The sequence below is a fragment of the Mixophyes fleayi genome, chromosome 6 (assembly GCF_038048845.1).
Source record: "Mixophyes fleayi isolate aMixFle1 chromosome 6, aMixFle1.hap1, whole genome shotgun sequence".
Taxonomy (NCBI): Eukaryota; Metazoa; Chordata; class Amphibia; order Anura; family Limnodynastidae; genus Mixophyes; species Mixophyes fleayi.
The window spans coordinates 129,271,980-129,285,406 of record NC_134407.1 but is presented as its reverse complement, the minus strand read 5'-3'; the positions used below and the strand labels follow the sequence as shown (position 1 = coordinate 129,285,406).

At 43.1% G+C, this 13,427-nt stretch overlaps 1 long non-coding RNA gene across 1 annotated transcript; it reads right to left on the bottom strand.

Moving 5' to 3' along the window:
- Positions 1 to 7,186: 7,186 nt before the first annotated feature.
- LOC142160393 (uncharacterized) lies at positions 7,187 to 9,171 on the bottom strand. The gene is made up of 3 exons (XR_012693198.1): positions 8,186 to 9,171; positions 7,423 to 7,676; positions 7,187 to 7,223 (listed from the first exon to the last, which is right to left on the bottom strand). It is a non-coding gene; the product is annotated as an uncharacterized LOC142160393 (long non-coding RNA).
- Positions 9,172 to 13,427: the final 4,256 nt, after the last annotated feature.

Genomic DNA, 13,427 nt, shown 5'->3' with positions numbered 1-13,427 from the left:
TGGTGCTTGACTATGCAACTAGGTATCCAGAGGCAATCCCCCTATGAAACATAAAGTCCAGCACCATAGTCAGAGAACTTGTATTGATGTTTACACACTTGGGAATACCCAAAGAAATTCTCACAGATCAGGGTACTCCATTCATGTCTAAACTGATGAAGGACATGTGCCAGTTGCTAGGAGTTACGGCGCTTCATACCTCCGTGTACCATCCACAAACAGATGGCTTGGTAAAACGCTTTAACCGCACATTAAAGCATATGGTCAAGAAAGCAGTGGCTCAAGAGAAAAAATATTGAGACACTCTTATTCCCTATTTGATGTTTGCCATCCGTGAGGTACCTCAAGCTTCAACAGGGTTTGTCCCTTTGAGTTATTGTTTGGGAGACAGCCCAGGGGTATCTTGGATATGTTAAAAGAAGGGTGGGAGCAGCAAGGTCCCAGTGAGCCAAATCTGGTGCAATTTGTGTCCCAAATGTATGAGAGGCTAGGAAAGATAGGGCCCATTGTGCAGCAACATGTAAAAGAGGCTCAGGAACGACAGAAGAAAGCTATGACAAAAGTGCTGTTGTTCGATCTTTTAAGCCTGGGGACAAGGTCCTAGTCCTGGTTCCTACCCAGGAAAGCAAACTTTTCACCCATTGGCAGGGGCCATTGTTAGGAACCCCTCTAGCCGGTACAGCACAACCCGGAATCTGCTCTGCCAGTCAGGTGTTCACTGGAGCCCCTAGTGGTGGGGACAGACTTGGCCGCAGACTAGCAGAACCCAGGAAAGCAGAGTAAAGTCCAGACAAGGGTCGAGGGCCGGCAGCAGACAGGGAATCCAATACACAAGCCGGGGTCAAGGGTCACAGGCATGGTAGCTAGGTCCAGATACAGGCAAGAAGGTCAGGGTCACGAGAAACACGAGCAAGGTCCAAATCCAGGCAAGGGGTCATACACGAGCAATCCAACACAATATACAAAGGACAGAACAAGGCAGGGAGCAGGTCAGCACAAAACTTCCAGAATCTCTCCGTCAGGTCCACTTATGCCTTTGTCTCCGCCTATGAAACACTGGACACATCTGTCCATAGATTTTATCGTGGATCTGCCATGTTCTTCAGGAAACAACACAATTTGGGTAATAGTGGATCATTTTAGTAAAATGTCCCATTTTGTTCCACTGACCATACTCCCTAACGCTCAGGATCTGGCTGTACTGTTTGTGCAACATGTTTTCCGTCTTCATGGCTTACCCATTGATATTGTTTCCGACCGGGGTTCCCAATTTATTGCCCAATTCTGGAGGTCTTTCTGCAGTCTTCTGGGAATTAACATCAGTCTCTCTTCGGCCTATCATCCTCAATCTAATGGGCAGACTGAGAGAGTGAACCAGTTGTTGGAGCAATATTTACGTTTCTACATCACAGAATTTCAAGACAATTGGTCATCATTGCTTCCGTGGGCTGAGTTTGCATACAATAACGCATCTCACTCTTCCACCCAAGTCTCTCCATTTTTCTGTAATTTTGGCATCCATCCAAGATCCAATTCATTATCATCTCTCAATTATTCTGGTCTTCCGGAGATCCATTCCACAGCTTCATACCTCAAAACCGTTTGGAAAAAGGTTCACACTGCACTTGTATAGTCCTAAAGCTTCCTCAGTCACTTAGGATGCCGAGTACTTTCCATTGTTCTCTCCTGAAGCCGACTATCCCTGCACGTAAGTCTAGGCTCCGTTACTTACACAGATCTCAGCCTGTCATTCCAGAGGGCCACAGGAAACTCCTGGTGGAGAAGATTCTGGACTCCAAAAAGGTCCAGGGGCAAATCCACTTTTTAGTTCAGTGGAAAGATCGTGGCCCGGAGGAAAGATCCTGGATCCAGTGGAGACGCTTACATGCCCAAAAACTAATTGAGGAATTCTTGAAACAATTCCCTGGAAAACCTGGATGTCGGGGTGCCTTGACCCCTCCTCAAGGGGGGGTACTGTCATGAGCCGCGGCGGTACTCACAGCCGCTGCGGCTCACTTACTGTGCCGACTGGCGTCCCGGCCGTCACCTTGACGACCGGGACGTCACTTCCGGATCCTGGCCAACCGTTGCCAAGGCAATGGTCGGAGGCTCTGTGTTCTGCGTTGCGTCCCGGCAGCAGAGGAAGCCGGGCGCGCATGCGCAACAGTTAAATAACCTGTGGCTTGATTAAAACAAGCCTTGCTCTAGCCTGTGGGGTAATTAATGCCTTGCTGCGTTAATCATGCAGTTGGCTGTGTGTGATTCAGAGCTAGGCTCTGATTGGTGGCTACTGGTATTTAAGGCAGTGAGGTCTGCAGCCTCACTGCCGGTTATAGCTTCCAGATTCCTGTGTTGCTGCCTGCTGCTGTACTCCTGTACTCCTGGTGTTAAACCTTTGGATTGTTGCCTACCGTGTATGACCCCTGCCTGTTTACTGGATTTGCCTTTTGCCTGTGCCCTTGACCTTCTGGCCTGTCCCTCTGTTTCTGCTGATTTGCCCGTGACCTCGACCCTTGGCTTGTTTCCTGACGATTCTTAATAGCAAGTGACCCCTGACCTCGGCCTGTCCTTTGTAACTGCTGTCTGCCATTATCCTCTGCTCCTGGGTTCCCTGCAGCTGGTACACGCCACACGACCCTCTGTAGTCTGCAGCGAAGTCTGTCCCCAACACTAGGGGCTCCAGCGAACACCTGACTATCAGAGTAGACTCCGGGTGGTGTTGTACTGGTTGAAGGGGTTCCTGACACACAACACCATTTCAGTAGAAAAACTATTCCTTACTTCTACCAGAAGGTTCGTAAAAATTTAATTATTGGGCTACAAAATGCCATTCTACCCACTGTACACTTAACCACAGATATGTGGACAAGTGGAACTGGGCAAACTAAAGATTATATGACTGTGACAGCCCACTGGGTTGGTGATTCGCCTTCACTAGCAGGAACAGCAGTATCATGTACCCAAGTACGTCACATTTGTCAGAGGCAGACTTCTCTGTGTATCACCGGCTTCACTAAGAGGCATACATTTGGCAATCTATTACAAAAACTAAGGGATGTAATTGCTACATGGCTTATCCTGCTTTGACTCTCCTCAGGATATGTCATTTCTGATAACGCCACCAATATTGTGAGAGCATTACAGCTTTGTGAATTACATCACATTCCCTGTTTTTGCTCACACAATAAACTTGGTGGTGCAGAGCTTTTTAAAAAAATGACAGGGACATGCAGGAGATGCTTTCTGTGGCCCGTAAAATATCTGGACATTTACGGCATTCGGCAACAGCGTGTAGGAGATTGCAGCAGCTGCAAGAGCAATTTAATGTGCCCTGCCACCAACTGAAGCAAGAGGTGGTGACAAGGTGAAATTCCACCATGTATATGCTTCTGCGAATGGAGGAACAGTGAAAAGCCATCCATGCTTACTTCACAAGCTATGACATTGGGAAAGGAGGGGGGATGTATTTTAGTCAAGCGCACTGGAGAATACTCTCCGTGTTGTGCAAGGTGCTGAAACCATTTGAAGTAGTCACCTGTGAAGTGAGTTCAGACACTGCTAGTTTGAGTCAATTGATTCCCTTAATTAGACTTTTAGAAAAGCATCTTGAGAAACTGAAGGTGGAGATGAAACAAAGCAATTAAGCTAAGTATGTCGTACTTGTAGATCAAGTACTTTATTCGCTTTGCCAGGATCCAAGAGTTATCAAAATCTTGAAATCGGATCACTACATTTTGGCGACTGTGCTTGATCCTCGGTTTGAGAGCTATGTCTTCTCTTTGTTTCCAACTGACCCAGATCTGAAGAGATGCAAGGAGTTCCTGGTGAGCAAGATGACAGCTCAAGTGTTACGTGACAGGATGGTGTCTCCTCCTTCAGTTTCTCACTCAACTGCTGCTAGGAAAAAACTTAACTTTCCCAAGATACTCAGGGATGATGCAGATGACTCAGCACAACATTTTCACATCTGGTCTGGTCTAAAAGAATTGACCAAAAAACGTGACACCTCTGTCGTAACTCCACCTGATCCGACTATCAGCATCCAAAGGATGGTGGAGGATTATTTTCACGACAGCATAGAAATAGACACATCAGACAGACCCTTTACATACTGGGAGGAAAAAAGGGAATTTGGAGACCCATGTACCAACTCGCCTTGCACTGCCTAAGCTGCCCACCCTTCAGTGTGTACTCGGAAAGAGTTTTCAGCACAGACAGGAACCTTGTCAGTGATTGGCGTAGGAGGCTACTTCCTCAAAATGTGGAAAAGATGGTGATCATAAAAATGAACTTCAGGTTCCACGAGGAAGGCCTTTCCTGACAATTACATCAAAATACTGAGACTTCTGTAATGGTGGATTCCAGTGGTGATGAATTAATAATGTGTGAGGATGATGTATGATGATGGGGCCACAAGGAGTCACACTTTTGTGGCTGAAGTGCTTGGTTTGTTAAAGTGTGCATGTCCTTTTAAAGATCTAACATAAGGGTGGGTAGGACAGCCCAAGGACAATTCTATCTTGCACCATTTTTCTTTCATCTGCCTCTGTGTGCTGATGTTACCCTACATGTGTTATATAGTGTTGTGTGCTTAGCAAAAATCTTAGACTCCCATTGATGATGCAGATGACTCATCACAACATTTTGACATCTGGTCTTCTCTACTGTAAAAGAATTGACCAGAATTAGTGACAACTATGCTGTAACTCCAGCTGATCCTACTATCAATTATCAACATCCAAAAAATGGTGGAATATTATTTTAAATTTTTTTGAACCGTATAAAGTCAATAGTTTTATTAACAAAGAACAACGTTGCTTGCAGAAGTAATGTAAGCATGGATGTCAAAATAGACATGTATATGTATTGCCTTCAACTTTGCTGCTGTTTCAACTAGTGTTTGTAATCTGCACTTTACATCAAAGGTACCTAACTAGATTATAATTTTGTGGGAATTGGGGCTGATTCGAAAATCACTGATGAAGTGGCTTTTTGCTGGGAGTTACAATGACTCTTTTTAATGCATTGTCTAGCACCCTGGATTGGTGTGGGTCTGATAAAAGCACGCATCCCAGGGAGGTCAGCGCTATTTGCTCTGTATTAGCTGTAGAATTACCTCAGTTATCCAAGAAATAGGTGGAGCGATCAAATGAATCATAACTGGTTTCATGAGCCAAGAACAATTTCATCTTGCACCACTTTTCTTTTCTGACACTGCTGTGTGCCAATGTGTCCTAGATGTGCTAGGAACTGCTGTGTGTTGGAGTCATTGCTCTGTCGCTTACCATCCAGACAGGTCGCTGCAGTATTTGTCTGAAAGTGTATGAAAACAATATTGTGACTTGTGAGGTGGTCAAAATTGACTGAAAATGACTTGAAATAAGTGTTATTAAGGTTAATCATAATGTAGGAACAAAGAAAGAGCAAAATTATGTGATTTTAGCATATTTTAGGAATTTTTCTAAAAAAATACAGATTCAAAACCAAAATCAAAACACTCGAGAGCGGTTTTGCCAAAACCAAAACCAAAACCAAAACACAAAGCTAATGCAGATCCTAAACCAAAACCACTTCACGGGGGTCAGTGAGAATCATGAAGTCCACACTCATGTGCCTTGATACATCAGGCAGTGTGCTTCTCTATGCCCTAGTTAAGGTGGCTGATATGGTGTGGTGCTGTGTGCTTCTTAATTTGGCCCGAAACCAAAGTATACCCCTAACACCAGCAATACACAGTAACAAACCAGGTGAGTTTATTCTAGTATTATGTTCATAATACAGAGGGAGAGAGACAGGTCATAGAGGATCATCCACACTTATTTTTCAGGTGAGAATGGTTTTAAAGTAAGTGTAATTATTGTGCAGTTACCAATAACATTGTTTTAAATTAGTACTTGTAAAACCAACATCATTATGAACATTATATGAAACACCATTATCCATATTTATGTGTATATGTATGTTTGTTAAAATAACCATTTATGCATCATTGAATGATAAAAACAAAATAATAAGTGTACCCAGCTTACCCAAGTAAACAACAAGAGTGTGCATAAAGAACAAATTTATTAACTAAATAAATGTAAATAAACAGAACTAACATAGTCTGTGTTCCAAAAGCACAAATAGGCAACATTTTTTTTTTCTTGGCTGCGGGCTTTGGAGCCTTGGCCTGGCTGGTGCATGACCATCTGCCACCCCTGATCCTACCATTTCTACAAACAGAAGAAGGAGGCAATGATGGGCTTATGGTTGTGCTTTCAGTGCTGGCAACAGAAGACGATGGCACTGGTAGCCTTGACAATAATTGGCCACACATTGTTACCAAATTCCTGGACAGTTCACTCCAGTCAAATTATTAAGTCCAGTGTTCAACTGGATCAAGGTATAATTGATCCTTTCTTATGGGCAGCACGATGGCAAAGTGGTTAGCACTTCTCCTTCACAGTGCTGGGGTCATGAGTTCAATTCCCGAGCATGGCCTTATCTGTGTGGAGTTTGTATGTTCTCCCCGTGTTTGCATGTGTTTCCCCCAGGTGCTCCGGTTTCCTCCCACACTCCAAAATCATACTAGTAGGTTAATTGGCTGCTATCAAAATTGACCCTATTCTGTCTGTGTGTGTATGTTAGAGAATTTAGACTGTAAGCTCCAATGGGGCAGGGACTGATGTGAATGAGTTCTCTGTACAGCGCTGTGGAATTAGTGGCGCTATATAAATAAATGGTGATGATGAAGGATGTGGACATCTGATTATCCTGCATATTCTGCAGACACCAAAACCTTTGGTCAGCTGTTGCTGAATCCCAGTCAGCGAGTCATGGTGTAAGGCCACCAAATTCTCCTGCACCCTGATAAACTATTGTATGGTTGCAGCCAAATTGATGACAGATTCAGGTTGAGGTTGGGTCGGTGAGGAAGTTGGTGGTCTGTGTGTGGGAGCAGCCCGCACAGACTCGTCAGTGTCAATTTCCACGGTGTATAAGATGATGACCTCCACAGACTGGAACTCAGTTGCCTCCACAATGGCCTCCAATGCACCTTGTGCTGTTCCTTAGAAAATGGATAAAAACATTAGTGACCATTATCAGGACAGAATCAGTTACAGATGATTTTCATTTCAGACACATTTTTGCATTTGTTTCACCCTCATTACAACATAGGTGCATTTACCTTCAAAGGAGTCATCCTCCTCTTGGGTTATTACTTCTAGTGCTGGTGGCGTCTGCTTGTGGGCGGAGGCAGTGTGGACAAAAATTTGCAATGTTTGATATTAATATATTTGTCATGTACAAAAAACATTCAGGAAAAAAAAACTTTTTAAAATGCTCAGACTTCTATTTGCAAAAATCAAACATTTACATGCTGCAGGATTACTGTTTGAACATAAAGGACCAACATTCGCACCATTATACATTACTCACCAGCCTGAGGTTGTCACACTGGTCTGTCGGTGTCCCGCACATTAATTCCCTCGAGGAGCTCAATAGGGATAAGCTGCTTGATCTCCTCCTCGTAACTTGTGTAGGACATGACAAGAGCAGGCCCACCTCCAGTCCCTGCAGCTGCTCGCCTCTTTGGTGGCCGAGTACTGATGGGATTTCCTTCCCTTATCTTGTCCTCCAGACACGATTCAGGTTCTTTTTTGTTCGGACATCCGGTGGTCAGGAGATAAATACTTTAATGAGAGGGACAAGGATTGGTCAAATAATTTGGGTTTATTAATAATGCGGTATAGATAATTTTGGTAAGCCACCGCGCCACTGACCCCTTCAACTCAATGGCAATGACAAAACACTCATTTGATCAACATAGAGCACAATAGCATTTAACATATAATAACAATAAATCAATTTTTAGGTAAATCACATAACGTTAACATCATCTAAAACATTTGGTGCACCAATATTATCCCTGGTAACGTTAATATATTTTACACTCAGTCCTGGGTTGAACTGTGCACAGGAATTTTTTAGAAGTGGTGCACGTGGTTGGGGCCCATAAATGACTTTTTCATGCCAAATAAACTGATGATCTTTTGTATTACACAGTCTCTTTTATGTATTCACAGACCTCTCTATTTTCTCTCCTCTCACACTGTTCTCAGTACATAGCTCAGTCTGTTTAGTGTGATGTCACAGATCTCTATACTGCTTATTTGTTTTCAGTACTTTCCTTTTTACTCACACCTCTCTTTGGCTCACTTCTTATCTTCTTCTCTTCTTACACTTACTTCACTTTTAATCTGCTTATATATCACTTTGTCCGATTTTCATTCTGTTCCTATTTTTCTCTCTCAGTCTATGCAGACACAGGGATCTCTCTCCCTCAGAAGTCTAGAACTTTCCTCTTCCCACTGCCTTCTGGGAGTTCACAGTTATTACCAAGGTTAGTGGACTTGTTGCTATGCCACACACTCCTCCTTCCTGTTACTCCCGGCAACCACCAACCACTCCCAACTGTCACTTCTCCCTCAAGAAAATATATATTTTTTTAAATCTTTATAAACACTTTTAACAATTAACAAATTAAATTAACAAATCAAAAACATATAGATACACCCCAGGGTACTCAGATTTTGGGGCACCACACCTCTCCTTGGCCATCTTCTCCTTCACTCTGTTCTTTCTGCCGCTGATGTGCTTGTAACAGTTTCCTATGGTGTGCTTAATGAGGTCCAATGTATTAACAGCATCACATAATTGTGACCACAGCTGCTTTTTTTGTGTAAACGTGGTCTTTGCAGCTAGGCCCCCCCAAGATGCGCTCATACACGGGCACTAAATTGTGAATTGACGCACAATATTCCTCAAAATTGAAGAGCACATTGCGCCGATACTTTGTTTTGCCCACAGAAGTGCCTGTCTCTTCCTATTGCTCCTCCTCACTTCCTACCTCCTCTTTTCTCCTCACCACTTTCCTTAGCCTCTCACCATGCTGACAGACAAAGAATACACGTGGGAAAGACAAAGCAAAAAACAAACAGAGTGACAAATAAAACACAGGGGAAATACAAAACAACAAACAAATACACTCACAAACCAAGGACAGGGCAAATGGCGATTTTCAGCCAAAAGTTTGAAATCGTCACAAATCGTGAGAGATGAACAGCGATTTTGAAGACCAGACTAAAAATCGTTGCTCAACACATATGACAATTTTGCACTTCAAATCAATGGTATATCTTGTCATTTGCGGCCATTTTAAATCGCTGAAAAAATTGCAGCTTGGTACATTTACCCCCCAGGTCTACATTGCTCACATTTATGTGAACACGCCCTAACTGTACTTGGACTATGATTGCCCCCCCTCTTTCCGTTCCTCATTACAGATACCTTGTATCATAAGATATATTTTCAATGTAATTAATCAGTCAGATATTTTTTAATAGAATATGTCAGCTTATATTTAACTTGTTGTAAACATTGTATTACAGTCACATTTATATGAGAAGTTTTCATATCAAGAGATCTATAAGACATCTAAACATGCAACTGCTCTGTTTTCAAGTTGTCCTGTAGATGTAAATCATGGGCGGTGATCAGGGCCGAACTGGGACTAAAACTCAGCCCTGGGGCTAGATTTACTAAGCTGCGGGTTTGAAAAAGTTGGGATGTTGTCTATAGCAACCAATCAGATTCTAGCTGTCATTTATTTATTTAGTGCATTCTACAAAATTACAGCTAGAATCTGATTGGTTGCTATAGGCAACATCCCCACTTTTTCAATCCCACAGCTTAGTAAATCTAACCCCTGGTATTCAAAGCACACAGGTCTACCTGCTGTAGGCTCCATGCATGATATTGTTACATGGTGATGCTGGTGCAGAGCAGCATGATGCAGTATGTGTGTGTGTGTGTGGGGGGGGTTATTTATTTCTCCTATTTATTTCTCCTAATGACTCCCAGAATAACAGTGTTAGCGCCGCAATTATATCAATAATTACCATGACAATACATTACTAGTACCCAAACTACAGCAATAAATAACCGCCCCTCACACACTTATACTACACCAATACCCACCCACATCACAGCAACCAGCATTACCCCCACATTACAGCAACCAGCATTACCCCCACATCACAGCAACCCGCATTACCCCCACATTGCAACAACCTGCATTACATCCACGTTACAGCAAACATGAATACTCCCCACATTACAGCAACCAGCATTACGCCCACATTAAATTAACCAGCATTACCTCCACATTACAGCAACCAGCATTACCCCTCACATTACAGCATCCAGCATTACCCCCATCTTACAGCAAACATGAATACCCCCCACATTATAGCAACCTGCATTACCCCCACATTACAGCATCCAGCATTACCCCCACATTACAGCATCCAGCATTACCCCCATCTTACAGCAAACATGAATACCCCCCACATTACAGCAACTAGCATTACCCCCATCTTACAGCAAACATGAATACCCCCCACATTACAGCAATTAGCATTACCCCCATCTTACAGCAAACATGAATACCCCCCACATTACAGCAACTAGCATTACCACCCACATTACAGCAACTAGCATTACCCCCCACATTAGATAACCAGCATTACCCCCACATTACAGAAACCAGCATTATCCCCGGATTCAACCTGGGATGAGTCGATTGATGGGCAGCTCACCTGGCTCTGTCTTCAATGAAAGGGTGATCAATTATTAGTGTCATGTAGGACGCTCACCAAGTGGTGTTACCAGTGACAGAAAGAACCATCCTTTAGTGTCATATGGGTAGCCAGTTGTGTCACTGGTGTCAGTGGGATCACCCAGCAGTGTCAAATGGGTGGCCAGTATTGTCAGCAGTGTCAAGAAATGTCACCAGTGACAGGGTGGGAGATCACCCAGCATAGTCAGATGGGAGGCTCAGTCAATGTTCACCTAGTGTACATAGAATGATATAAATCCTGCACTGTTTATGATAGTGGTAATTTTAAGCAGTGTGGCTGGTTACTGTTTTCAAAGTTTTATTTTATCACTGTCATTCTTGTTCCTTTCTGTCTTCTCTCTGGAGGAATCCACTGGTAATCAAGTGAAGTCCTTAATCCTTGCAAAATGCAATAAAATCCCTGTGCTAATGATTCTTTCGGGGCTAATGAAGTTTCCTTATGTCTGGATATAATCTATGTCAGCAGACAATGTCACTGGCTGAAAATACCAGCTCATCTGGAAATGGCTGTCATATGGCTTCCTTCATATAATTTTAATTCTATATATGTAATCTCATTATAGGGGCACATGTATATCCACAGCTGTTACATGAGCACCGCCAGTCTCTGACTGTCACAGGCAGACACAGCCCCCACCATTTCACCCATATTATGTGGACATCCAGCACCACTAGTGACTGACCATCACAGGTACATAATCTACCACAATTCACCCATAATATGCAGACATCGGGCACCACTAGTGACTGGTTGTAACAGGTACACAGCTCTTTCCACTCAACCTGTATTATGTGGATATCAAGCATTAAGCTGGTGTGTGTCAGGACACCACTAGTGACTGTCCATTTCTAGTACACAGACCACTCCAACCCACCCATATTATGAGAACATATAGCACTACAAACGAATGATCATCACAGGTACATAATCCACACAACGGCATCCACATTATGCTGACATTGCGTGCCACTAGTGGCTGACCATCACAAGTACATAATCCACCCCATTTCATATGTATTATGTTGATATCAAGCACCATTAGGGACCGGTCATTAAATATACATACTATCTACCACACACCACACATATTATGCTGATATTATGCACCACCACTCCTGTACATAGCTCACACCACTCCTCTAGTATTATGCTAACATGAACGCCAATATGGACTGTTTGTTACAGGTACACAGCCCATTCCACTAGTAATATGTGGACAACAAACGCCACTAGTAAATGACCATCACAGGCCATTCCACTTGTATCATATGGGCATCCACTAACGACTGGCCATTCCTGATACATTGTCTACTCCATTCCACACATAGTATGCTGTCATTGAGCACCACTAGTGAAAGTCCATCACATATAGAAAATCCACCACACTACACTTGTATTATAAGGACTTTGAACACCAGTAGTGACTGACCCTCACAGTTACATAATCCCACCCCTATTATGCTATCATCGAGCACCAGTTGTGACTGGTCATAACAGGTACACAGCCCAGTCCAACCATTTTGTGTGGATGTTGAGTGCCATTACTCACTGTATGTTACATTTACATAGCCCATTCCACTACATTTCTTAGCACTGAGCACCATTAGTGACTGATTATCATAGGCAAAAATCTCACTTTACTCTACCCATATTTTATGGACATCGAGCACCACTAATGTCTAGTGCCATATCTTGTACAAAATCCACTGAACTCCAACAGTATTGCGTTTATTTCAAACACTGCTAGCATCGTGGACAACCCAAGTACATAGCCCACTCCACCTATAATATGTAGACGTTGATTACCACTAGTCACTGACCTTCTTAGTTACATAACCCACTAGACATTGAGCTGGCAATCACAAGTACATAGCCCACTCTACTTGTATTCCATTGACATTGAACACCACTAGTGACTTGTTTTCACAGTTACTTCACCTGTAATGTGTAGACATTGAGCACCACTGGCAATTCCAGATATATTACCCACTCTACTCGCTCAGTATTGTGTGGATGTTGAGCACCACTACTGCCTACAATCACAGGTAAAGAAAGCACTTGACTTCATCCATATTAATTCGGTATTAAGACACTATAGTGACTGACTGTAGCAGGCAAACAGACCACTCTTTTCCACATGTGTTTTGTGGACATGGCGCACCCTTAGTGGCTGGCCAACACAGGTTCATAGTCCACTCTAGCTGTATTGTGTGGACATTAAGCACCACTTGTGACTGGTCATTCTCAATCCACAGCCCACTTTACTTCACCCATATTGTGTGAATGTTGCACATCACTACACCCATATTGTGTGATTGCCAGTCACTAGTGAATGTTGCACATCACTGATGACTGGCAATCACAGGTACTTAGCTTACTCCATCTGTATTGTGGGCATTGTATATGTGGGCATCGAGCAGCACTAGTAACTGGCCATTCCCAGTACATAGCTCACTCCACTCCACAAATATTGTGTGGATTACGATGATCACCACTAGTGACTGACCATCAAAGGCACATAATACACTCCATTACACTCATATTATGTAAACGTTGAGCACCACTAGTGACTGGCAATCACAAGTACACAGTCCTTTCCAATCCACCTGTATTGTGTGGACATGAAGCATATATACTGTCTGATATGCAATACAGGTATATAACTCACTCTACTTTTATATCAACATTATGCCCCCCTCCACGAACACTGATAGTCACAATTACAAAACCCAATCTACTTCA